Genomic DNA, 24,383 nt, shown 5'->3' on the forward strand with positions numbered 1-24,383 from the left:
CTTTCGGTCGGCACCAAAGTGCTTCTGGAAAACTGTTCGCCACCTCAGGAGGGGGAAGCGGGGAACCATCCAAGCTGTGTACAGTAAGGATGGGACACTGTTGACCTCAACTGAGTAGGTAATAGGGCAGTGGAAGGAGCACTTTGAGGAACTCCTGAATCCGACTAATACGCCCTCTATGTTGGAGGCAGAGCTGGAGGATAATGGGGGATTGTCGTTGATTTCCCAGGCGGAAGTCACTGATGTAGTCAAACAACTACACAGTGGCAAAGCCCCGGGGATTGAGGAGATCCGTCCAGAAATGCTCAAGGCTCTGGGTATGGAGGGGCTGTCCTGGTTGACACGCCTCTTCAACATTGCGTGGAAGTCTGGGACGGTGCCAAAGGAGTGGCAGACTGGGGTGGTGGTTCCCCTTTTTAAAAAGGGGGACCAGAGGGTGTGTGCCAATTATAGGGGTATCACACTTCTCAGCCTCCCTGGTAAAGTGTACTCCAAAGTGCTGGAAAGGAGGGTTCGGCCGATAGTCGAACCTCGGGTTGAGGAGGAACAATGCGGATTCCGTCCTGGTCGTGGAACAACGGACCAGCTCTTCACTCTCGCAAGGATCCTGGAGGGAGCCTGGGAGTATGCCCAACCGGTCTACATGTGTTTTGTGGATTTGGAGAAGGCCTATGACCGGGTCCCCCGGGAGATACTGTGGGAGGTGCTTCTCCAGGTAGGGAATGAGTCCTTACCCCAAGTGAAGGAGTTCAAGTACCTTGGGGTTTTGTTCGCGAGTGAGGGGACAATGGAGCGGGAGATTGGTCGGAGAATCGGCGCAGCGGGTGCGGTATTGCATTCAATCTATCGCACCGTTGTGACGAAAAGAGAGCTTGGCCAGAAGGCAAAGCTCTCGATCTACCGGTCAGTTTTCATTCCTACCCTCACCTATGGTCATGAAGGCTGGGTCATGACCGAAAAAACGAGATCCAGGGTACAAGCGGCTGAAATGGGTTTCCTCAGGAGGGTGGCTGGCGTCTCCCTTAGAGATAGGGTGAGAAGCTCAGTCATCCGTGAGGAGCTCGGAGTAGAGCCGCTGCTCCTTTGCGTCGAAAGGAGCCAGTTGAGGTGGTTCGGGCATCTGGTAAGGATGCCCCCTGGGCGCCTCCCTAGGGAGGTGTTCCAGGCACGTCCAGCTGGGATGAGGCCTCGGGGAAGACCCAGGACTAGGTGGAGGGATTATATCTCCAACCTGGCCTGGGAACGCCTCGGGATCCCCCAGTCGGAGGTGGTTAATGTTGCTCGGGAAAGGGAAGTTTGGGGTCCCCTGCTGGAGCTGCTCCCCCCGCAACCCGACACCGGATAAGCGGACAAAGATGGATAGATGGATGGATGGATGGATGGATGGATTTATGAAATACCTGGTCATCATGTCACTTTGAAATTTGACTGTCTATGTCCCCTCTGGACTAAAAAATGTTGGATGACCCTCCCCTCAACAAAGAATAAAAAGACATAACCCTCCCCTATTTTCCTCCGGTGGTCCATTCCATAAATACCGAACGGTCCCTTAAAGTACTTTTTACTTATACATGCAAGGTGAAAAGGCAAAGAGGCGTAGATTTTACTCACAAGCAGAAATACATTTTTTCATCCCTAATCCCAGAACAAATATTATTAGGGACAGTACATACAGTAAAACCAGTATAAACGCTACTCCTTCAAACTTTAGTATTTAGAGCAATACATGCTGGTAAACAAACACATTTGTATACATCTCAAGAATAACTGGGGATTTTAAAATAAGCAGGGCTGATAACAGTAGACTGATTCTATTAAATGGTTTTTCCCTTCCCAGTCTGTTTAATGTAATTCCTTGTTGGTAATTCATCACTGTTCTTGTTGGTGATTTTCTGCATTTTCCACTCTGCAAACAATAAATCAAGCTCAAGTGTAAAAGCTTTAGAAAAAAATATTCTGTGCATGCCAGCATCCCCTTTGGATATTATTAGGAATGAGTCTGGATATTATTATGGATGACTCGGGCGGACGTCCGCTGCACGTCAAAGGGTTAATATGGCTACAAATCAAGGTTAGACTTTTAACTTCCTAAACAATGTTTATGCAGAGATTCAATTTTACTACATTGTGCCATATGGTTGTATGTGTGTCTTTCTTTAAAAAAGAAAAGCATTCACATAGCAAAATATTTTGACTTTGTGTTTCCTGAACCTGGAATTCCCAAGACGATCCTGCATTTCAATAGAGTGAACAAACTCCTGAATGACATTGAGTTGATTCTAAAAGTAGGTTATCTACGGTTTGGAAAAGAAGTGACACTTCCTCTGACAAAGTATTTGACAGCAAAATATTATTAAAACACCTCTCTTTTAAACACAGTTATTTACTATATTTCTTAGAGAGCCCCTATAATACTCATCGTCAGCGTCATATTTGTACTCTTGGGGTCCACTAGAATAGGTTTACATGCTTGGATGTTCAAAAAACACAATGTATGTCCGTGGGAGGGAAAGCTCCATTTGGAGTTAAAATGTGTTTATTTATAATCTATACATCGAATAACTATATAACACTAAAAGACAGGGAAAATCCACGAAAAAAAATAAACTATAATAATATGGCCTCTTTTAGTCTTTTAAAAATGCTGAATGAGATGTTTAAAGATGAACTTTAAGTAATGAGCCTTCTCAAATGATCTGAACACCACAAGGTTCCACTTTGCTGTCAAAGCCAGTCTCAAGGTTAGCTAAATGTTAAGATATGGAAATGGTATTAAGAGACAGGAACTTGGAACAAAAGCCTTGATAAATAATATTTGCCTTAAATGCAAATTCCTCCCCTCTGGAAGAAGACCAACGGCTCTGCCTCGGCCCCAGAAAACTGCAAGTCCGCCGCAACTCTGTTCTTTTAGATCCAGACTGAAGACCTTAATGTTGGCTTTCTTTAATTTTTTTATACTGCACTATGAATTTTATTCTCGTATTTTATCAGTTTTTAATTTTTGTATTGCTTTTTAATGTTTTATGTAAAGCACTTTGAATTGCCCGGTTGCTGAAATGTGCTATATCAATAAATTTGCCTTGCAACTGTCGCACCAAATGCTTGCTCTTGAGGTGGAAATTGTGGGAAATTGTTGAGTTTCTCTAAATTAATGAGTGTGGTCTAGACCTACTCTATCTGTAAAGTTTCCTGAGATAACTCCTGTTGTGATTTCAAACTATAAATAAAATGGAAAATGAATTAAAGTTCATTTTTCTGAACAGCTAATGGTTGTCTTTAGTTAGTACAGCAACTGTCCAATAGAAGTGACACTATCTTTGAATTCCTTAGCTTTCTTTAGCAGATAGATAGACAGATAGGTAGATAGATATTTTTCCAGAATTATTGAATAAACCACAAAGTTTGCCAAGATTAATTCAAAATCCCTGTCTGCACAGAGTGATAGCCAAAACAAAGGCTACTGTTGAGCAAAAGTATGCTGTAGGGCTGGATTTATAATAACCTGCATTATTATAAAAAAAATGTCAATAGGGGATTTTATTTCTTTTTGGAATGAGGTTTTCTTGAAAAGAATCCAGCCTTGTCTTTTCTATTGACGTTGACAGTCAGAAAGGCAGTGGGTGGTCATGCCGAAAGGACAGAAAGTTTATCCACTGTACTCTAAATCTCAACTTCTACGTGACGGTGATATCTCCCTTTTTCTTTCAAAAGTTAAAAATTCATTCCGTGCTTCACCGATGGCATGTCAGTTAGAGTCAAGGGGAAAACACACCTTTCACTTCAATAAATAATGTTACATTCCATCCTCCGTTTGCACTCAATGTAGCCACCGACCATAAATTAATGATGCAGTATGACTGCATCTAACACAAATCGTAGATAAAACCGTTGTTCTTTTAGCTCGGTTACATCAAACTTTGCCACCTTTTGTCTGAGAAGCTTATGATCTGAATAACTGTAAAGCAATGTTGTGTTGTTGTGAGATAGAGCAAATTATTGTCTGCAGCAAAGTAATTCTAAAATGGCAGTGAAATACCTGCTGGGCCTGAATGCTGTATAGGCTTGGCGGGAAGGCTGTAATTAGGGACTGCATATTTGTGTGTGTGTGTGTGTGTGTGTGTGTGTGTGTGTGTGTGTGTGTGTGTGTGTGTGTGTGTGTGTTGAGGACGGGGGGTAGTGGTCCAACACAGTGAGCAGCATTCAGAACATCTGTCAAAGGATAAACCTCTGTCATTGCCTGCTGTGCAGTTAATAAAGTCAAACTGTGACTAAATTAGATTTACCTTCCCTTTTCTTTTCCATAACAACCTGCGTTTTAGGGCTACAAAGTCAGATGAAAATGAAAAAGATAAGGTTTTGCATAATAGCGGTGAAAGAGAAGAATTAGACACATTTAAAGTCAGTGATCAGCCATCTTTTTTTTTTTTGTTTACCACCACATCACTGGAGAAAAAGCTAAAGGGAAAGAAAAAACAGATAGTAAGGAGTAACCACAATATATAAAAAAAATGAGAGGGAAGGAGAGGGAAAATGGAAAGAGACAGGGCAGCGTTTCCAAAAAATAAAAAAAAATAAGGACACAGAAGGAGTGAGACGTGGTGGAGCGAGGCGGGTCTTTATTTACACTGTAGGATTTATGGCGACCTGCGTATGCTTTGTGGCACGGGAGCCATCGCCTCCTGGCTGGAGGAAGCAACATCATTTCAAGCTCGAGTGCCCGCTGCGCCGTCAAGTGTCCTGCCAGAAAGCGCACGGCTGCAGAATACCAACAGAATCCACTGACCTTTTCCCCAACAACCGCTGTGTTCATCGGAGTCACACAGCACAGAACGGCCTCTCTCTCTCTCTCTCTCTCTCTTGTTACACTGGAGCCTCTGTCTCCCCTGCTGACTCTAAATGCTCGCAGCCAACACGACTCTCCCATCACATCCGAGCAGGTTGCTGTCCAAAGAAAGATATGCCACTGATCTCTGGAGGAAGAAAATCACTCTGGTGATCCACAGCATATGGCCTGAGTCTTTGGTTTTTCCAGTGTGTGGTTGTTGTACATTTTGCAACGCAATAACACATAGGTTTCTTGAGATATGGAAATAATGGGATACTTCAAAGTATAGACCCAATCGCAATGTAATAAACCTAATTTACAATGACATTAATCCACATTTTTGTTAAAGAAAAGCAGACATTATGAATTATTTTGACTAATATTTAAGATAAGAAGATGTTGAGAGGATCACAGACTGGTTAATGTCAAAAGTTTAGACAGGATGTGGATTTGAAACCATTAAAAAAAAATTGAAGAAAACCACAAAATTCAAAATTCTATGAAAGTGATTAATTTTACCTGTGAAGAATGTTGCATGGGTTCCATACAGCCAACATACATGCATCCATGTAATTGTGGGGCAATTTTGGTTGAAAGAAACCCATATTACTGGAATAAAAAAAAAATTAAAAAATTTAGAAAACCCCAAAAAAAAAAAAAATACAAGGGTTAAGAATGTTCACGATAATCATACTCATAAAAAGGGAAAACATCTGCTCCATTCATTAGTGTTCTAGTTTACATAAAGAATGCCTTTTTTTATGCTGAGAGAACATTGATTACATTTTAGTGAAACAATTGTACTGGAAACAAGTTTCCATGACACCCTCTTGGCCGCATAACACACACACTGAGACACACGTTCCTCCGCCAACCCCATACAGCTAGCAAGCTGTATCCTTTGACTTGTGCGCAGACATCGAGCCAATCGATTGGCTAAGTGGTCCCAAGCTGCCATACCTGAATCGCCCCCCGTCACGTTAGCTTATTGGAACAGAGGTTTCCCCATTGAGATCAGCCAAGCTGATAGCTGCCTGGCTGTGTTTTAATAATTACATCCACAGATGGGGACCGGGAGGATGCTGGTGCCCTCGTTGTCGGTGGCGATGAGGCACTTTTGATCCAGTCTTGCCTCTTTTGTCCTGGAACTGCTCTTTTACTTTCCAGTGTTCCAACATTATGGGTTGCCCGATGGCCCGGGGCAAGTAAAACACCACGTTGGGCAAGACATCACAACCCACGCGCCCATTCGGGCATCATCGTATCACAAATGGCGTTGTCGTTCTCTGGTCCCTGTCGGAGAACGCTTGGTGGAGGATTTGATTTAAATGTTCTGTCGGCCAATCAAGAATGGAGTTGGTGCTTTGTCGCTTTTGACATTTTTTTTACGATTTTGTTGCTTTGGTGGTTTCAAGGTTTTTTTTTTTTTTTTTTTTTTTTTTTTTTTACATTTTCTTTTACGTTTCGGTTTGGTTTTTGTAAGCATTTTGCTATTTGACTTTTTTTTTTTTTTAAGTTTGACTTTTTTTTTTTTAAATTACGCTTTTGACATGTTCATATTTTGGTTGGTGGGGGAAAATGCTTGGCCGGTGGATTTTTCCCATCTACCCGCCTGTGAGTCAAAAAGCTAATTTCGGACACTGATGAATCACATTTCTGTCAATATGGTTATCAATAATGATCAATCTTATATTCAGCAATTCAAGAGGAGAAAAGACTTTAGACCATGTCTACACAACCCTGGCTGATGCATACAAAGCTGACCCCCTCCCCCATCTAGGACACTCAGATTACATCTCTTTGTTTCTACGGCCCAAGTACTCAGCACTCATCAAACGTGTGGAACCAACATTAAGGACAGCCAAAGTGTGGCCAGAAGGAGCTGACTCGGCACTTCAGCAGTGCTTGAAAACACGGACTGGAGAGTGTTCGCAACTAAGGCCACCCGTGACTCCCACACGGACATTGATTCATAGGCCTCCTCCCGTTCTGGACTGTATCAACTCAAACATCAACAGTGTCACCACCCTTAAACAGCTCAGACTCCTGCTGAAGGCACCAGACATCGCATTCAGATCAGGTGATGCTCGAGCCTATAGCTCGTCCAGGGCCAACCTGAAAAGAGGCATCAAAAAGGCCAAGCACAACCACAAGCTAAGGCTTGAGGATCACTTCAGGAACAACTCTGACCCCCGACGCATGTGGCAATAAAGTTCAATCTAGACCAATATTAAAATAATTACCCAGACGGATTGCCAGATTGCATTATGTTTAACATCGCAATTATATTGTATCGTTAGGCCTCTGGTGATTCCCACCCCTAATACTGACCAATGTAATAGTCGTTATCATTTTTTTTTTTCCTCATATCATTTTTGCAGAGATATACTTCGTGGATGCACTGTGTGAGTGTTAATGTGGTTTGGAGTATTTGGGGAAAGATTTTGAAATGAGGCACAATAAGAACATAAAATCCCCAAACTAGCAAATACAATGTCCAGGCAAAAAATGAGCCCCGGGTATACTGAAGGACAGCAGGCGGGCGGACAGTCCTAAAGACACAAGAGAAGGTTGCAGTCTCCCGAAGCACTAATATAATATCACCACCTGTCTGTCCTCACGCCCCGTCTGACCGCGGGCCTCGTTTGACCTCCGTCTAATAAAACACAGCGCAGACGCCTCTGTGGAAGCATCCTTATTCTGCTCCGACAACATTCCCCACCACCGCCGCCGTCGTCAAGGACAGCCGTTCCCGCACAGTGGTTCAAAGTTGTCTGAAAGTCACGCCCCCAGAGAGAGAGAGAGAGAGAGAGAGAGAGAGAGAGAGAGAGAGAGAGAGAGAGAGAGAGAGAGGTTAAGAGGCCATGATAACAGCATTAAAAGCCTCAGCGCCATCACCACCAACCAGCCTCACCCCGGCGTGCACAGCACAGCGGCCAAGATGCAGAGACCCCGGGCTGGAGAGGAAGGGCACAGAGCCCCTGGGAAGGCCCACTGGCAGGAGGTTGCTGGTACAGGCTGTAAACCAAGAGGGCTCGGGGGTGCGCTGGGAAGGGCTGTGCAGTGGCGGAATGTGAAGTACATTTAATTCAATTCAATTTTATTTATAGTATCAAATCATAACAAGAGTTCTCTCGAGACACTTTACAGATAGAGTTGGTCTAGACCACACTCTATAATTTACAAAGACCCAACAATTCTAATAATTCCCTCAAGAGCAAGCATTAGCAGTGGCTAACTCCCTTTTAGGAAGAAACCTCGGCAGACCCAGACTCTTCATAGGTGGTGTCTGAAGGTGCCGGTTGGGGGTGTCATGAACAGTGGCAATAATAGTCATAATAAAGATAATGGAACAGTGACTACAATGGTAGTCATAATAGTTCATGTCATAGCAGGGCACAGGAGGGCGTCGTTACTTAAGTACAAGCCTCGCATTGCCAGACTTTCCTTCACAGCGCTGCGAAGGAGGGTCCGGCTAGTCCACACAGCATTCCGGGGATGGGAGAAAAAAAAAAAAAACGTGCCCTGGTTTATTGGCGTTTCTTTAAACCAATCGCAATCGTCTCGGGGCGGTGCTAAGAGCCACGGTGCCTCCGCAAAATAGCCTCGGGAAGGAAGTTGGTGGAACATGTGCATTTAGGGAGGCGAGCTCTGGAATTAAAATGGCCGTCGAGTGCGTGATGAGAATTTTACTCAAATAATAATGTTAAATAATAAATCGGCCGGGGGTCAGAACACCAAGACAAAGAAAGACGAGGTGGCGCCGGAACTATGTAATGTACTTAAGTTCAAATGTTGAGATGTTTGTACTTTACTTGAGTTTTTTTTTTTCATGCCACTTCCTACTTCTACTCTGCTACATTTCAGAGAGAAATATTGTACCTTTACTCCACTACATTCATCTGACAGCTTTAGTTACTTTACAAGTTAAGGTTTATGCACACAAAACACACACGTAGTTTATAAAATCTGATGTTTTATTATAAAAGAATCTAGCCAACAATATAGCGGCCTACAAGTCCAGCTGATATGATTAGACCATTAAATACCATTACACTGTTGTCATAGCTACCAGTTTCTCAAATGTGAGCATTTTTCTGCATTGAGTACTTTTAATCCTTAAATACATTTTCCTGATAACACTTATATACTTTTACTTAAGTAACATGTCCAATGCAGAGAAGTTTTACAGTGTGGCATCAGTACTTTTTCTGAATACTTTTCTTTTTTTTTGCTGCGAGAAGTGAGCGAGATTAATGCGAGCCCCCACGGGTGAGCAAGGCCGTAGCGGGTGATGCTCTGGCAGCGTTGCCGGGCCTGCCACGGCGCTCTGTTGTCCTTGAAACCAATGATTATTCAGCGGGTTGCTCCCCACCGACGGGAGAAAGACACAGACCATCTAATAGAGACTAACAATCGTTGCTTGCTCAATTTCGGAGCCATAATTCATGCAAATGTGCCGGGGGGGTAAACGTCCCCTTTTGTCGACTTCTTTCCACCCGCTCTGGCTTTTTGCAGTCTTAGTTTTTCTGCAGATTGACTTTGTGTTTGACTTTGCTTGCTTTTCCCCGCGCTCTTGATTGTGTTTTGATGAATTACATCTCGTTATATAATTTCACTTTTATTTATTTGTCTGTTTGTTTGCCCGTTTGCCGGCTCGCGTGTTCATTTGTACAGAGCGGCGAGCGGGGGACTCGCACGCCGAATTGATAAGCAGCTCTAAGTGAAAATCCTGATAGAAATTAGAGAGAAAGAACAGAGGGCTGGGCTGATGGAGAGAGAAGTAGATTAAGTGGTTGTTTGGGGCGGGGGAGTAAAAAAAAAAAAAAAAAAAAAAAAAAAAGACAGTCTGGGCAATTGTGGAGAGAATGAATGAAGAAAAGCAGGGAGGGAGTGTGGTTCTACCTGCAAATAAGTGGATACACTGCAGAGAGCAAAAAAGAAATCCTTCTCTTGCTCATTTTTTTTTTGCCAATTGCAGTGAGAGTTCCCCATGCCATTCACACTTGAAATGCCTCTAAATCCTAATGCAAAATAGAGCTGATGGAGGTGTAAAATCAAAAATATAAATTCAAGTGAAAACTGGCAGTGGAGCACCAGGACGCTGAATATAGCGAAGTAATAATTCATACTGCAGTCGGCTCGGGGGAAATTGAAACTCTTTGAAAGTTTCTAATAACCGATAAAGGTACTGCTGGCCGTGAAGTTAAACCCCCCCCCCCCCCCCTCCCCCTCAGCAGTCTCTCCGTCCCAAACTCTGTTCAAGCATACTGAAGTGACGCTGCCGAGCAGAGAGACAGAGACACAGAGAGAGAGAGAGAGAGAGAGAGAGAGAGAGAGAGAGAGAGAGAGAGAGAGAGAGAGAGAGAGAGAGAGAGAAGAGTGGATGCAAATAGCAAGTGAAGGAAGATGGAGAAAGACAGGATTTCTGTTAGGGCTGGGTACCGAATTCAATACTTTTTAGGCACCGACCGAATTGCCCCCAAAATATCTAGTACCGAAAAATGCCTCTGGGGTGCATTAGTGAACGCTGCTAACAAAAAGTCAAACAACTGGCAAAGTCTGGATCACGGCAAGAGTTCTTAGAATGAATTCAGCTCGAGCATGTGATGAAGACTCGCTCATGGACCCAGTAACGTAAAAACAGGAGGCCTACTGGCTCATGTAAAGTACAGTTTGATTCTAAGGTAAGGTAAAGTGCACCCCCACCACGGTTAAAAGAAAACTATACAACATATTATAGTATGTTGACTGTTAGGGCTGGGTACCGAATTCAACACTTTTTAGGCACCGACCGAATTGCTTCCAAAATAGAGTATCGGAAAAATGCCTCGTCATTCAATACCAAATTTCAATACCTAAGGAGTAAATCTCATCAGCGTCTGCAAGCCAATAAGCACGCAGCATGCTTCTACCAAGATCTAATAATGTCTGTGATTGGCTGTCTAACATTACACGTTGCAGGCAGGAAAAACTCTACGTTGCTGCTCATGTAGTAGGAACCATAAATAAAGACTTGTGCCTTAATGTGTACTGTTGTCAATTATTTAGATTTATTCTGAGGACTATGGTTAACTGCTCCTCAGATCTCTGCAGGGTAAATCCAGACAGCTAGCTAGACTATCTGTCCAATCTGAGTTTTCTGTCGCATGACTAAAACTACTTTTGAACGTACACATGTTCACAAACAAGTTCCTTCAAGACTATTTTGCAGAGGCACCGTTGCTCCGTCCGGCGCTTAGCCTGGAAACGCATTTTAAACCAGAGCACATTTTCCTCCCATCCCAGAACGCTGTGGGGACTAGCCAGACCTTCCTCCGCGGCGCTGTGGAGGAAGGTCTGGCTACGTGAGACAAGGACGAGGAGGACGGCGGAGGAGGAGAGAGAGAGAATTACAAGGATAACGGTAGAGAGTGAAAAAATGCTGAGAAAAAAAAAAAAAAAAAATGAAAAAGAGCAGAGATGTGCAGAGTGAAGGGGAGAGTTGAGAGCCACCGAAGATGGAGTATGAGAAAAAAAAACGATCAAGTGGACGCAAACGAAGATGGTCAGTGAGAAGGAAAAAAGGTGGTGAATAATAAGAGACTTGGCCGAGGAAAGTCTTAGAGGATGAAGAGAGATGACTGCCCGAAAGACAAGGAGTAAAGGGGAAAAGGGAGGAGAGATGGAGGAAGAAAGGTCACAAATGAATAGAAGAATACAGCTAAGAAAATGAGCTCCTCCCTTTAGACAAAAGGCACAATATCATGCCTGCACCTTCTTTCCTTTAGAGAGAAATACCCAAAGTGGAAGATTATTTTTTTATGCCTAACGTTGCAGAGAAGCTCACAAAGGCAGAACTGTTCCCTCCCAGTAAATGGAGCAGATATAATACTCACTACCTGTGCAAATTTAAATGCATAATCCATGGATTACAACCGCTCAGTAATGGAAAATCGTCAGTTTCAGCTATTTCTACATTGCCTTGAGCCTTAAGTCAAATATGATGTTCAGCTGTCACTGCACAAGCTCATGTAATGTATTAGTAGGGTCCAGAATGCCTCGTTCATTCTCTTAAAAGGGATTGCTTACAGTTAGATACACTGAAAAGTTCTTCAGGGTTTTACGGTTTTTGGGGCATTCATGAGCATGCTTCAGGAGTCTTTTCTGGTTGAGTCGGCCAACTGCCCGTTCACACCAAATTGGGTTGATACAAAAGTATTCTAAGGGTGCTTTCTAGGGTTGGGTACCAAATCCGGTACTTTTTTGGGTACCGACCGAATTACATTGGTACTACCAAGGACTATTTTGTGACTTTCGATTGAATAAAAGGACTATTTTTCCAGTCTTATTTCTCCATTGAAGTTTTCTGTAAAATAATTGTTAAAATCTCGTCTTGTCTCGGTCTCGTGAGCTCGGTGTCTCATCCAAAACCCTAGTGAAAGCGTGTGCGTGAAGCGACCAAATAAGGAATGGTATGCTAACGCAATGCTTAAGGTCCATCATCCAACTCAATCTCGGCACAAAAATCAATCCAGTTGAATATTTCATTTTGGCTTGGCTAAGGAACTAAGTGTGTACCGAGAGAAAGTGAGAAATCGAGAAAGTTATGCTCGTGGAATCGGCCGCTCCTCCATCTGATCAAGCTCAGGTGGCAGATCTGGAGAAAAATGTAGAACAGTCAGGAAGTCCTCAGACAGTCCATGCAAGTTTGAGAAGCGTTCAACTCCGGGGACACCACCACTGATTGGTTTCCGTATGGGCACAGACAAGTTCTCCATAGCGTAACCTCATTGGTCTGAAGTGGAACAAAAACCTCAGCACGTCTCTGCTTTTCATTCCAAATTCTAGGCTTGAATGTCTCCAACCGGCTGTGGACTCCTGATTGATTTGGAAGTTATGTTTCACAGTATGACAACTTGAAACTAGGGTGTAACTTTTAACAAAGAATAGTGTGCAGGCAGTAATCCACCGGAGCAGCAGGACGAACCCGTGCAATGGCTCCCACTGCCCAACCTCTTTCCGGCGGTGATGTAGTGATTTTGATCCCTTCGACAGGCAGCGGGTGTAAGCCTGTGGATTTATCAGGGCCCCAACAGGGTCTTAGCTGCTGGTTTTATAGGATTCCAGTGTAGCGGTGGTCCTCCAGGACAGCACGCCATTGCAAGCAGCCAGGTGCAATAATCCACTTTCAAAGCGAGCCCGTTGTGATAAAGCGTATAAAGGCGCCTTTACAACGTGTCGCCAAGGCAAAGCTGCTCTCTCGCCATCCATTTTCAGTCCCAAAATATAAATGACACACCTGCTGTGGATGTAATATCACTCCGCATTAAATCAGCATGTTGTAGCACTGAACGTCCTTTGCCGTGCCGCAATGGCGGCTATAACAACGGTCCGTGTTGGAAGACTGGACACGCTGAAGCTCAAAAACAGCATCTGTTCCTGTTGTTGAGATATACATCTCAACTACAGCCAATACAGCATGAAGCGAGTGCAATTTCACAAAACTACTCCAAATGTCCATTTCACTCAACTGTAAAGTAAGAAAAGGGCAGATATTTATACAGAGAATTGCTGTACACTACATGAGTCAAACTTAAGGCCCCTGGGCAAAATTAGGACTTTATGGAGGTTCACGATTAGGGCTGTGTATTGGCAAGAATCTGGCGATAGGATATGTATCACGATTCACTATATTGCAATATATTTCGATATTGTGCGTAAAAACTATTTAAAAAAAAGACATGTACATAAAAGTCAAAGAAGTTTACTAGTTTGTGATTGTGGTTCTTAGTGAGCTAATGTTTATATGCTATAGTAGGCCAAAGTTCAGCCATAGCTACATTGTTAGCTTCTAGCAAAAAGTCAGGCACGTTTAGGCACTGTTAGGCAAGGACACTAGTGGGGAGTCTCAGCCATCTAGCGGTAGGGGGTTTAAACATCATAAAACGTGAACCACTGTCTTACATGAATATTTTCGCATGTAAACTTAAAAAAAAATCGATACTGTATTGCTAAATAAAATATTGCGATACTTAAGTGTTTTGATTTTTTCTTACACCCCTATCCACAACACATTTTTGCCCGCCTAGTGTCAGGCCAAAAAGACAGGAAACGGCTTTTCTAACTGTAATTACGCGAGAAAACATTACACTCAAAGCAGAATTAGGCAGATTTGGCAACTTTGAGACTCCGAAGTTCCACCAGAACCAGTGAGTTTTCATATTCAGGATGTGAAACTGGTTGCTAAGGGTCGGCTGTGTGGTGGCCTGCTTTTTCAAAATGTAATCCTTGTTTTGGCTTGATTTGCTAAACTCTAGTGAGAAGATGCAAAAATACATTCAAAAATATTTTACTTTTTTTAAATAAAAGCAAGTCAATAAACTAAACACGTCTGGCCCTCAAAGTGTCTCTCATAACATCAATTACATAAATCTGTAAACCTAGACCCCATTTCCTCGAGAATGATCAGTTAAGAGTTAAGTTTTTTTTTTTTCCATCTTAATTTTTTTCTTTCCCATCTCACAAATCCAGCTCCTGAGAGACAAGTTCAAATGGATGGCTGCCGCTGTCCATGGTGCTGAAAAGTCTGGCAGTAAGACAGGGCAAGCCGTGACATTCAGAAAAACTGTGGCTCTGCTGCCTCTCTTAGGTAGTAAAAAGGGGAAGCTGGGCGCCCATATATAGAGGTTTACTCCTCGACGCAGCGGCCACAGGTTTGACTCCGACCTGCAGCCCTTTACTGCATTTCATTCCCCCTCTCTCTCTCCCCCCTTTCATGTCTTCAGCCTGTCAAAATAAAGGCAGAAAATGCACAAAAAATAATCTTAAAAAAAAAAAAAATAAATAAACTTGATCCTAAATCTCTTTTAAAAATGAATATTTACATAAAACTGCGATGGAACCACATGAGCGTCCTTGTTTGGCAAAATTAACTTACTCTAACACACTAAGTTTTTTTTTCTGTTAACAGAATATTATACGGGTCAGTCACGTATAAGGTTTTTTTATTCTGTTAACAGACAGTCACATTTGCCTCACACCACATTTTGTTCATTTGGCCTACTTTAATCGTTGACAGTGGTTATGGAGTATATTTATGCAACGTATTAGCACAGATATTGAGGTTGTATGATGTATGTTTGATCAGTTGGATTCATACTGTATTTGGATGTTGGCCCTATGCTAGTCTGGATCAGTGGAAGTACTCTTCCAGGACAGTTGCATGTCCCTCACCTTCCATTCTCTGTTTGTTGCCATTCTCAAATCCCTTTGAAATGGGAAACAAGAACAGACTTTGAGCTAGCAAGCCACACGCTGAAAAAGGCAACTTTTGAAGTCAATTTGGATCTTGCAACAAGGCAGGCGTGCTTGGTTCTTACAGGGAATGACTGTAAAGATTTACAAAGAATATGTTTACGGCATTTGCTCTCTAACTGGGACGTTTTGGGACTGATTGGTGGGATTGCTGTGGATGAAGTACACACGGAGATACACTGGTAAGAGCCAATGAGGTCGCGTCTGGAGCTTAGCGCTGCCCATGACAATTGTGATTGGTTTAAAGAAATGCAAACAACCCAGAGTGCTTTTTTCCTTTCATCAAATATATCTGTGGTGTAGCCAGACCTTACTCCACAGCGCTGTGCGCAAGCAATGCAAGACTAGCACTATGTTGAATAGAGAATGGAATGGGTGTAAATAGTGGGCTGAGCCTACTTCAATGAACAATGCATTGAAATACTGTAGACCAACACTGTGTTCCAAATCCTATAGTGTACAGTATATATATACTAACCTCATAGTATACTGGTTTTGCATTTAATATACGATAAATCAACATTCATACCAACAACAGATGACAAATTACATTATTAGACGGCGCAGACACACGCCTGCTGGAACATATCGCCAATCGACCGTTGTTCTGACGTGGCTAGGGTTGGGTACCGATTCAAACCCTGTACTTTTACCGGTGCCGACCAAATCACGTCGGTATTACAGAGTATTGCTTGACATAAAATCAAACGATGCCAAATTTCGGTACCTGACAGCGAGTAAGAGCAAGTTTATCAGTCCTCTCTGCATATTGGCAGAGAGCGGAGCTCCGACACACACGCAGAGTTACGGAAGGAGCAAACTAGCAAACTACGTCAGCTCCGTAGTTTTGTTGGAGTCACAGTACTCACGGAAATGCAGATAAAGTGGTTACAGTTTTCAAAAAAACTTCTGCGATATGATATTAATGGAGAGGCAAAAACGGTTGCGGTGGTGTTGACATTATGCTTCCTCTGAGCAGGCACAACGGTGGTTTCTGTGCCCTGGTGACTGACAGGCTGAGGTTGTAAGGCAAGGCAACTTTATTTCTACAGCACCTTTCAGCAACAAGGCAATTCAAAGTGCTTTACATGAAACATTTAAAGAGCAATTAAAAACTGACATAAGGCTAAAATAGAATATACAAATAGAGAATTAAAGTTGGAGTGCAGTGTAAGAAATTCATATTTATTTGATTTAATAGGTTGCAAGGACAGGTTTGGAGTAGAGAGGGAGGGGTTTTATTTTTGTTTATTTTGTTTTGAGTGTAAAATGTTGTAAATATATATAACAAAATGTTAATAGTATAAATAGGTTTGGAATTATTTTTATATATATATATATATATATATATATATATATATATATATATATATATATATATATATATATATATATATATATATATATATATATACACACACACACACACACACACACATACATACACACACACATATACACAATGAATATATATATAATAAATAATTTTTTTTGTCAATACGGAGAGGTGGTACCGAAAAAAGGTACCGTTGGGTACCGGAACTGAATCTGAGGTAAAAATGTGAAAAGGTACCCAACCCTAGACGTGGCCGTTGGAAAATATTAACGTATTCCCCAACCCTAATAGGTGTTATAACTTAAACAACTTCAATATGATCCCATTGAATGTCTCTGCTAACATGGATCAAGATTAATGTCCCAGTAAGAAATGCGGAATAATGCTACTGGCTTGTTTACAAGAGCTTTCCATTCCTCTTTTCACTCCGAGTGAGCCATTTGTCACAAACCAATATGCTGAAGATTACTAAATGAGCAAGCTGCTGATTTCAGGCAGCTAAACAACAGCACAGAATGTGGGTGGTGCATGTGTGTGCAATACATTTCAGGGGGATTGCATTGTCACCAACTGTATTGGATTCAAATATGCTTAGCAGTATTAACATTACTATCCATCAGATACTAAATACATTTCCCTCCCTGTGTTACAGACCGGTGGGGATTAAATTATTCATTATGCCTATTTGCAGAGCAGAAGCGATATGCTTGGCTACGGAGATATAAAAAAAAAAAAAAAAAAAAAAAAAAAAAACTTAAAATAGGGTGAACAAGTAGAAAAAACTCATTCACTTAGTCATTGCTTATTTATTTCCCGCATGACAAATATGCATCTTAAACAGTAAGTTTTGAGAGTGGCTGATGAAACTTCCCCGCCCCTCTACCTCTCCACCTACAAAATTCAGCCAGCATAAGTGCTAAATTTCATGATGTAACAAGAAGTCATGAAGAAGTCTCAAAGTATCAACTTCATGCCTAGAGGCTACAACAAGTTTGGGAGCAAACTGGAGTTCATTATTGAACGCTGCTAACAAAGAGTCAAACAACTGGCAAAGTCTGAATCACAGCAAGAGTTCTTGGAATGAATTTAGCTCGAGCATGTGATGAAGACTCACTCATGGACTAGGGCTGCAAGATATATCGACTCAATATCGTTTATCGCAATATCACGTTGCGCAATATTATATCGAAAGCAATAAGTATGCAATATTTTGTGGAGCGCTGCGTCCCGTCCGTTGGCTGTGTGGCTTAGTTGTAACGCTGTAATGAACCAGTTTCATTGGCCAGTTACCGTGCCACTTGCACATTAGTGCACGTCAGCGCACAGGTCCACTACGTGACCAAGCCTACGGAGCGTACCGCGTGTGTGCGTATTTTGACAGACTGACAGCGTAAGTAGGGCTGTGACGATAACCGCATCACCGCAATACCTGCGGTGACGTGCCACTACCGCGATGATGACATCACTACCGCCATCACCGCATTTGTTTTTTTTGTTTTTTACTTTTTGCTGCCGAAGGTTAAAAGGAGAACACATGTCGTGTGATATTAAATATTATGAAAGCAACGATCATTGTTTAGTTATCCTCATCGACAGTGTAGGAGCCACATAGTGTATGTTGTTTATGGTCAAATTTATATTATTTATTGATTATTGTGTTGTGCACTTGTATTGTAGGTGGTGGGCCTTTTCATCGCGGTTTGAGCGGAAGTTCTAACATATGTAAGTGGTCCAACATAGTGCTGCCGCGAGGGACTAAACACAGAGATGCATAAACACAAGGATTGTATTGCAAGGATTTATTCCGCCACACTAACACGCAAATTTCGACTCACAAAGTAACTTTACATTTGGTAACTGCAGTGCTAGTTGTATTTTACGCGTGGAGGAATAAATCATTGCAATACAATCGTGAGCGCGTCACAGTGTGTTTATGTATCTCTGTGTACTTTGTTGTATTCTCTCCTATTTGAAGAGGTTATGGAGAGAAAAAAAAAACGTATTGATATTGATTATTGATATTATTATTGATTATTATGATTATGATGATTATGATTGAGAAACTTGTCGTTTTATTGTTCACGTTTAACTCACTTTACATCATCTTTGTTATCTCTTTTTCCTCTCACTTTTCTTCACAGCTGCACTCGTACACTACTCTCCGTTACCGCTCGCTCTCCTTGCGCGACCACACGAACACTGACATCACCTCTTTAAGGCACCCTGCTATTCTTGCTCTAACTTACGCTATTCTCTTAAGGGGGTTGCGGTTAACCGCCATACCGCGGTGATACGTTGCTTCTTCACCGCGGTAAGAAAAAAACTATACCGTCACAGCCCTAAGCGTAAGTCAAGAAATAATTCAATTCAATTTATTGTGTCAAATCATAACAAGAGTTATCTCAGGACACCAATTCCGATTTAATAAAATGTTATCAGACCCATATATCAGCTTCTACAGTCTCCAGTTGATTTTATTATGACAGTAGCCGTCAAAATTCTCTACATGCGATCTGTTGCTGATTTTAATTAACAGACTGTAGATGATCTGTAATCTGAACAGATTTAGTCTCTCTGACTTCTAAATTTAACTATCAGCCTCACAACAGGTGTTCTGTACACAATAAGGCTTTAAATCAGACAAATCGCAGTTAAAATCCCTCCGATTCAAAATCAATAAAAAAGTTTATAGAAAACGTCATCATGTTGAGTCGATTCTGAACCAATCAGCTGTTCAATTGAACAGCTGAGAGGCCGGCGTTTCCCAGCATGCACTGGGTCCGCCTGCGTCCGCCTGGCTCTTGCAGTTGGTGAAAAGCAACTGCAAGAGCTACCTGCGTCTCAGAACTGCGGCCGCCTTGGTCTCGTGAGATTATCGTTGCTCACGTGTGCATGACGTCAGAGCAAGTCGGGATCAAGTCGGACACAAATCTAACCAGCATGCATTGGGCGCCGATCGCCGGTGATTGATTCTGCGCAGATCTGGCTCATCTCGAACAAGCCCATTATCATAGTCAATAAAATGCAGTGCAGCCAGGGACGATACAGACATTTCATAGCCTACACAAGACGTGTGTAACGCCGCTGACCCGCATTCGACCCGTGCTGGACCCGTTCATAATGAGTCAGTCGTCACTCTGTGAGTAGTATATCCTTCAGTCCATCGCACTCCCCCTCTCTCCCTATATGAGCTACTGGGCTCTCCGGGTCGGTTATGGAAAAGAAGTGAAGGAGCTTTCTCAGAGATATATTTTTTTAATATATCCCAGGCTATTTATTTCAGATCATTTACATGTGTTGCAGCTTTATATTTTGAAATTGGGAAGGAAACCCTGTCTTTGCATTTTATTTGAATCACATTTGTTTTAATTAAAGAGCTTGTGAAGAGTGGCTTTGACTTAAAACTGAACATTTAGCCCACTTTGTAAAAAATACATATTAGAGATATACATTGTGCATCACCATTCAGTCAAAAAATACAGAGATGTGATTTTTAGTCCTGGACTAGTGGAAGATCTGATAAGAATCAGTGTGGAGGGGCCCAGCTTGGAGAATGTTGATGCTACGGAGTGTGGCAAGCTGGTTTAGCCAAGGCCATAAGGGAAGAAGGCCAAATGACAGGTGTTGGCCATCTGAGGGGCATTTGACAGCAAGGGGGGACCCTCTATAAGACTTTGAGTACAGTATAATTGCGCTTCAAATAAGAAAAAAAAAAAACTATTTACCAACTCCTTATTCTTGTTTAAAATAATTGACATAATATATATATGAACGTATATGGAGTGGGATAAAAAGGTGACCTTGAAATTGTGGCGTTAATGGCGACGCAAGGAAAAGTTTGGGTGCACCTACATTTTGTGCTGGTGCACCTAAATAAAAAGTTAGGCGCACCAGTGCAACCAAGGCAAAAGGTTAGTCTGGAGCCCTGTTCAACAACACCATCACCCACAGCACCCCAATCTCCCTCCCCTACTTGGTCATCCTTCACAGGATAAGATTGTACAAATAAGAGAGAATAGACCGGCTCCACTATTTCCAATCACCTTTTACCCCCCATCAGTATAAAAAAAATGAACACTGACACAGACAACACAACTCTGAAACCTGCAAACATTGACCTGTGTCTCACTTAAGGGTCAGCTGATGATACGGCAGCGTTTTCTCTGCACCTTAACCACCATCTGTGTCTGCAACAAAGGGATTGGAACAATGTATAACGTGGGGGGGCGGGGGGCATTAAGCTCCCTCAAAGACAAACAACGCTCACTTTAGTCATCAAGAAAATCTATTGTACTGCAGAAATGTAATAGATCTAATTGATTAGAACACAAAGGCTGTCTACTGCAAAGGGTCCATGTGTTTTCTTTTTAAGCACATTCGATTCAGAGCGGGACAATTAATGGAAAAGTCAGGAACTTTGATAACAAATATTTTCTGAAAGAACGGATAACTTTCTTCTCATTATGCTGCGTTATAGACCAGAACTGATCTGAATGCCAAGAACTTTAAGTACTCCTCTAAGTGTTTGTTTTTTAATTAGTCATCCATCTAGACATTAAACGCCATGGAAAAACATAACCTTGAATGTGGCCAGGGTTATTAATACTGCCGATTTTTAACACAACGTTTTACTAAGTCTCAAAGCTTGAGTTTCAAAAGAGGCTATACATGTAGAAAATGAGAACTACTGGTGATAGATAAATCTATTGTGTCGCCTCCAACAAGACCCAGTGTTTCCGCTACGTTGATTTTGTAGTGGCGGCCCACCATGGCAAAATTTCTGCCACCACCGCGACTCACAACGTAGTCGCGGTTGCCTTTTAAATTATCCTGCCGACACAATGCACCCCTCCCCCATTGGCTGGCGCTCATATTGCAATTTAACAACAAGTAGAACTATTCAGAGTTTAATGGGCCCGTCCAGTTTAACTCCACATACTGTTGTGTTGATGGAGCCATTCTCGCGATAGTACGTCACATTCTCGCGATAACACGCAATGTGGCCACGCCACATTGTGTATGTTTACATCCGCTGTATACAGCGTAGGCATACACGTGGATAGCTCAAAATGCGTACAGATAACACGCCACTTGGCTTTAGGAAAGTGGCGTGTATGTTCACGCAAAGTCACGATGCCGTTTTGGAGTTAATTCACAAATCAATTTCAACCCTCTGAACCACATGGACTGTCAAGACAGCAAATTAAGACAACCCAAATGCAGACTTCCATGGAGTACATTTTAAAAGTATACTACAAAATATTTAAAAAAAAAAAAAAAAAAAAAAAAAAAAACAGCCATTCACATAAATTACAGATTTTCTGACCTTCGTTTCTACAGCAAAATGCATATAATACTAATTAAGCAAATACAATTATAAGCCACAAGAGGAATCAAATTAAGGATGGAATAGTCCATTTTGGTTTGGAGACAAAGTTAATTAACTTAAATGCATCTGACAAACTGATCATCTGTATAACAGAATATTAAGGGAGGCAACAAATCAGTGACATGAGACGAATACACATGGTGCTTTTATCTTTTGGTTTGGTTTCTCAGAATTTTAAGAAGTCTTCAAATAAATAAATCAAACAGCCCACAACGTGCCAAAAGTAAGGATAGCTGCAGGATGAAAACAGGGCGAGACTTTTGGCGCACACAGACCCAGTGGCACAACTTAAAAAAACAAAAAAAATACGGCATAAACCCCTCCAGCTGCTTCTCCCTCCCACTGTGAAGTGTAGATAAATCTATAAAAGGCCTGCAGCTTCTCAAGCAGAGGAAGACTCCGTGTCAGGACGGTGAGCTTCAGTATGAAAACCAGCTCATGACGCCTCAGCCTGTGTTACGCTAACATTGACCAGCGGTTATCAGAGGGGAGAACTGGTCAGATGTACAACCGTTAGGGTAGCGTCAGTCAGTCAGGGTCAGGGTGCAACCACTAACGGGAGGACTACCAGTCGATATGTGCACCGATGCTGAGGGATGCTGGGAAGGCAAATCCCTTTGTTTTTTCTAAAAAACAAACAAAAGGATGCAGATATTGTCCACAGTGATCCTGCAAAGCACAAAAGTGTGCTTTTGCATGCATACATTTCCATATCAATTTTCAAAAAAAGGAGCAGTTTCCAGCCACAAGGCAGGCTCAGGTGCATGCTAAGAATAACCCTAATGCTCAGATATCCATGTCTGGCTAAATAATTCCATTTACTTCATTAAAATGTAATTTTATGGCTTCATAATCAAAACTTTCCCCGCTAACTTAATGTGATTTGAGCCAAGTCAAGCAGCTCATTGTGTTTTCAGACCAGGCTTTGCTTGACATTTTACAATAATCAGGATGCCTGAGGATTTGGTTATTTTTGCTGGAATAGGAATTAGTAGCTACCAATGATGATGACAATAATTACTTTACGTGAAAAGAACTGCAGTTGAGATAAAATTTAATTGAAATTCAGCGATACCAGAACAAAAGAAAACAAGTTGATTTATGAAGGATGATTCCATTACTGAAAACTAATTGTAGATTATAGTTAAGGGATTCTTCACCAATTCAAATCAATTTTTGTTGGACATTTTTTGTCTCCAGATCAACCATTTATGCATTTGTGTTGAACATTCTTGTCTGCATTTAAAGTATAAAAAGGTAGGATTTATTGCAGAGCTACTGTTTTAGAATGACAGTTTTATGGACATAATAATCTGGTAAATTAGTCTAACTATTTGAGTGTATTGTACTAAAATAAACTGTAAATTTCTTAAATCTCAGATCCCCTAGTCTATATCGATGATGTTCTCCTTCCGGGATTGTTCAGGTGCTGCCGGAAATCCCGCGGGATGTCCCTCATTTTAGGCCGAATGTCCGTTAACTTCAGTATTTTTCTTTATGTTGGCGTTCTAACCTCCGGTGGATTTGTGAGGACTATGGTTAACTGCTCCTCAGATCTCTGCAGGGTAAATCCAGACAGCTAGCTAGACTATCTGTCCAATCTGAGTTTTCTGTTGCATGACTAAAACTACTTTTGAACGTACACATGTTCCACCAAAACAAGTTCCTTTCTGAGGCTATTTTGCAGAGGCACCGTAATTGTGTCCAGTGCTAAGCACCGCCCAAGACGACTGATTGGTTTAAAGGAATGCCAATGATCCAGATCATGTTTTTCTCCCATCCCAGAATGCTGTGAGGACTTGCCATACCTTCCTCCACAGCACTGTGGAGGAAGGTCTATGCGAGACTAGAGATCCCCCTAACATTAACCTAGCCTTTTTTTAGCAAGTGTGTGGTATTAGCTAGTGAAATTAGGTTCTGGTTAAGATCTAAAATATTCATCTTTTTCTTCTCTTCCATCTTTAACGATTTAGCGATCTAACAACGGGCAGGTGAGGGAGGTGTGGGTGGACGACAACAGCCGAGAGTCCATGTTCACTAACCTACCCCTACTTTGGAGGGATCAAATAAAATCCCTCATATTCCGCAACTTCCATTTCTTCAGCAATTTGTCACAGACTTTGTCCTGGCAATTTCAGGTTTGGACTGAGACGAATCACAAGCTCCATCTTCCTTCATGTCAAACCAACAGATTTTAATAATTGCTTTCTGAATCAGGGTGAAGCAGGATAGATGAGAACATAAGAAGCTGGATTGCCCAAATTCCTGAAGTAGAAAGTAAAAGTATACTGGGAGATTTTAGAAGTGGTCTGTTAGCTAGGTGTAGTGGAAGAGAGGAAACCCTGTAGCATGAAGACAGGTATTCCCTGGAATAACCCATTCCGGCCCCCGAAGCTATTTAAGAACCTAAACTAGCAGAATATTAAATCTCCAATGTGAAATGAATACCTGTTAGTCTGTCATCAGTAAAATGTTGTCATTTAAAATGGTGCTCAACCTGTAGGAAGCCAGAGGGGTAAAAGAAGCAGAGTTCAAGT

At 41.9% G+C, this 24,383-nt stretch overlaps 1 protein-coding gene across 3 annotated transcripts in view; it reads right to left on the reverse strand.

The window, feature by feature from the left end:
* The window catches only part of sgcd (sarcoglycan, delta (dystrophin-associated glycoprotein)), a 323,072-nt gene that overhangs the window by 269,772 nt on the left and 28,917 nt on the right, over nt 1-24,383 (reverse strand). The window contains exons 2-3 of one of the 3 annotated variants that reach the window (XM_028595711.1): nt 5,345-5,434; nt 4,784-4,970 (exon numbers count right to left, since the gene is read on the reverse strand). The exons of the other annotated variants lie outside the window; for them this stretch is intronic. The gene's annotated coding sequence lies outside the window, so the exon portion shown is untranslated. The remainder of the gene's footprint in view (nt 1-4,783; nt 4,971-5,344; nt 5,435-24,383) is intronic. 3 annotated transcript variants of the gene reach the window in all.

This window comes from Perca flavescens, chromosome 13 (genome assembly GCF_004354835.1).
Source record: "Perca flavescens isolate YP-PL-M2 chromosome 13, PFLA_1.0, whole genome shotgun sequence".
Taxonomy (NCBI): Eukaryota; Metazoa; Chordata; class Actinopteri; order Perciformes; family Percidae; genus Perca; species Perca flavescens.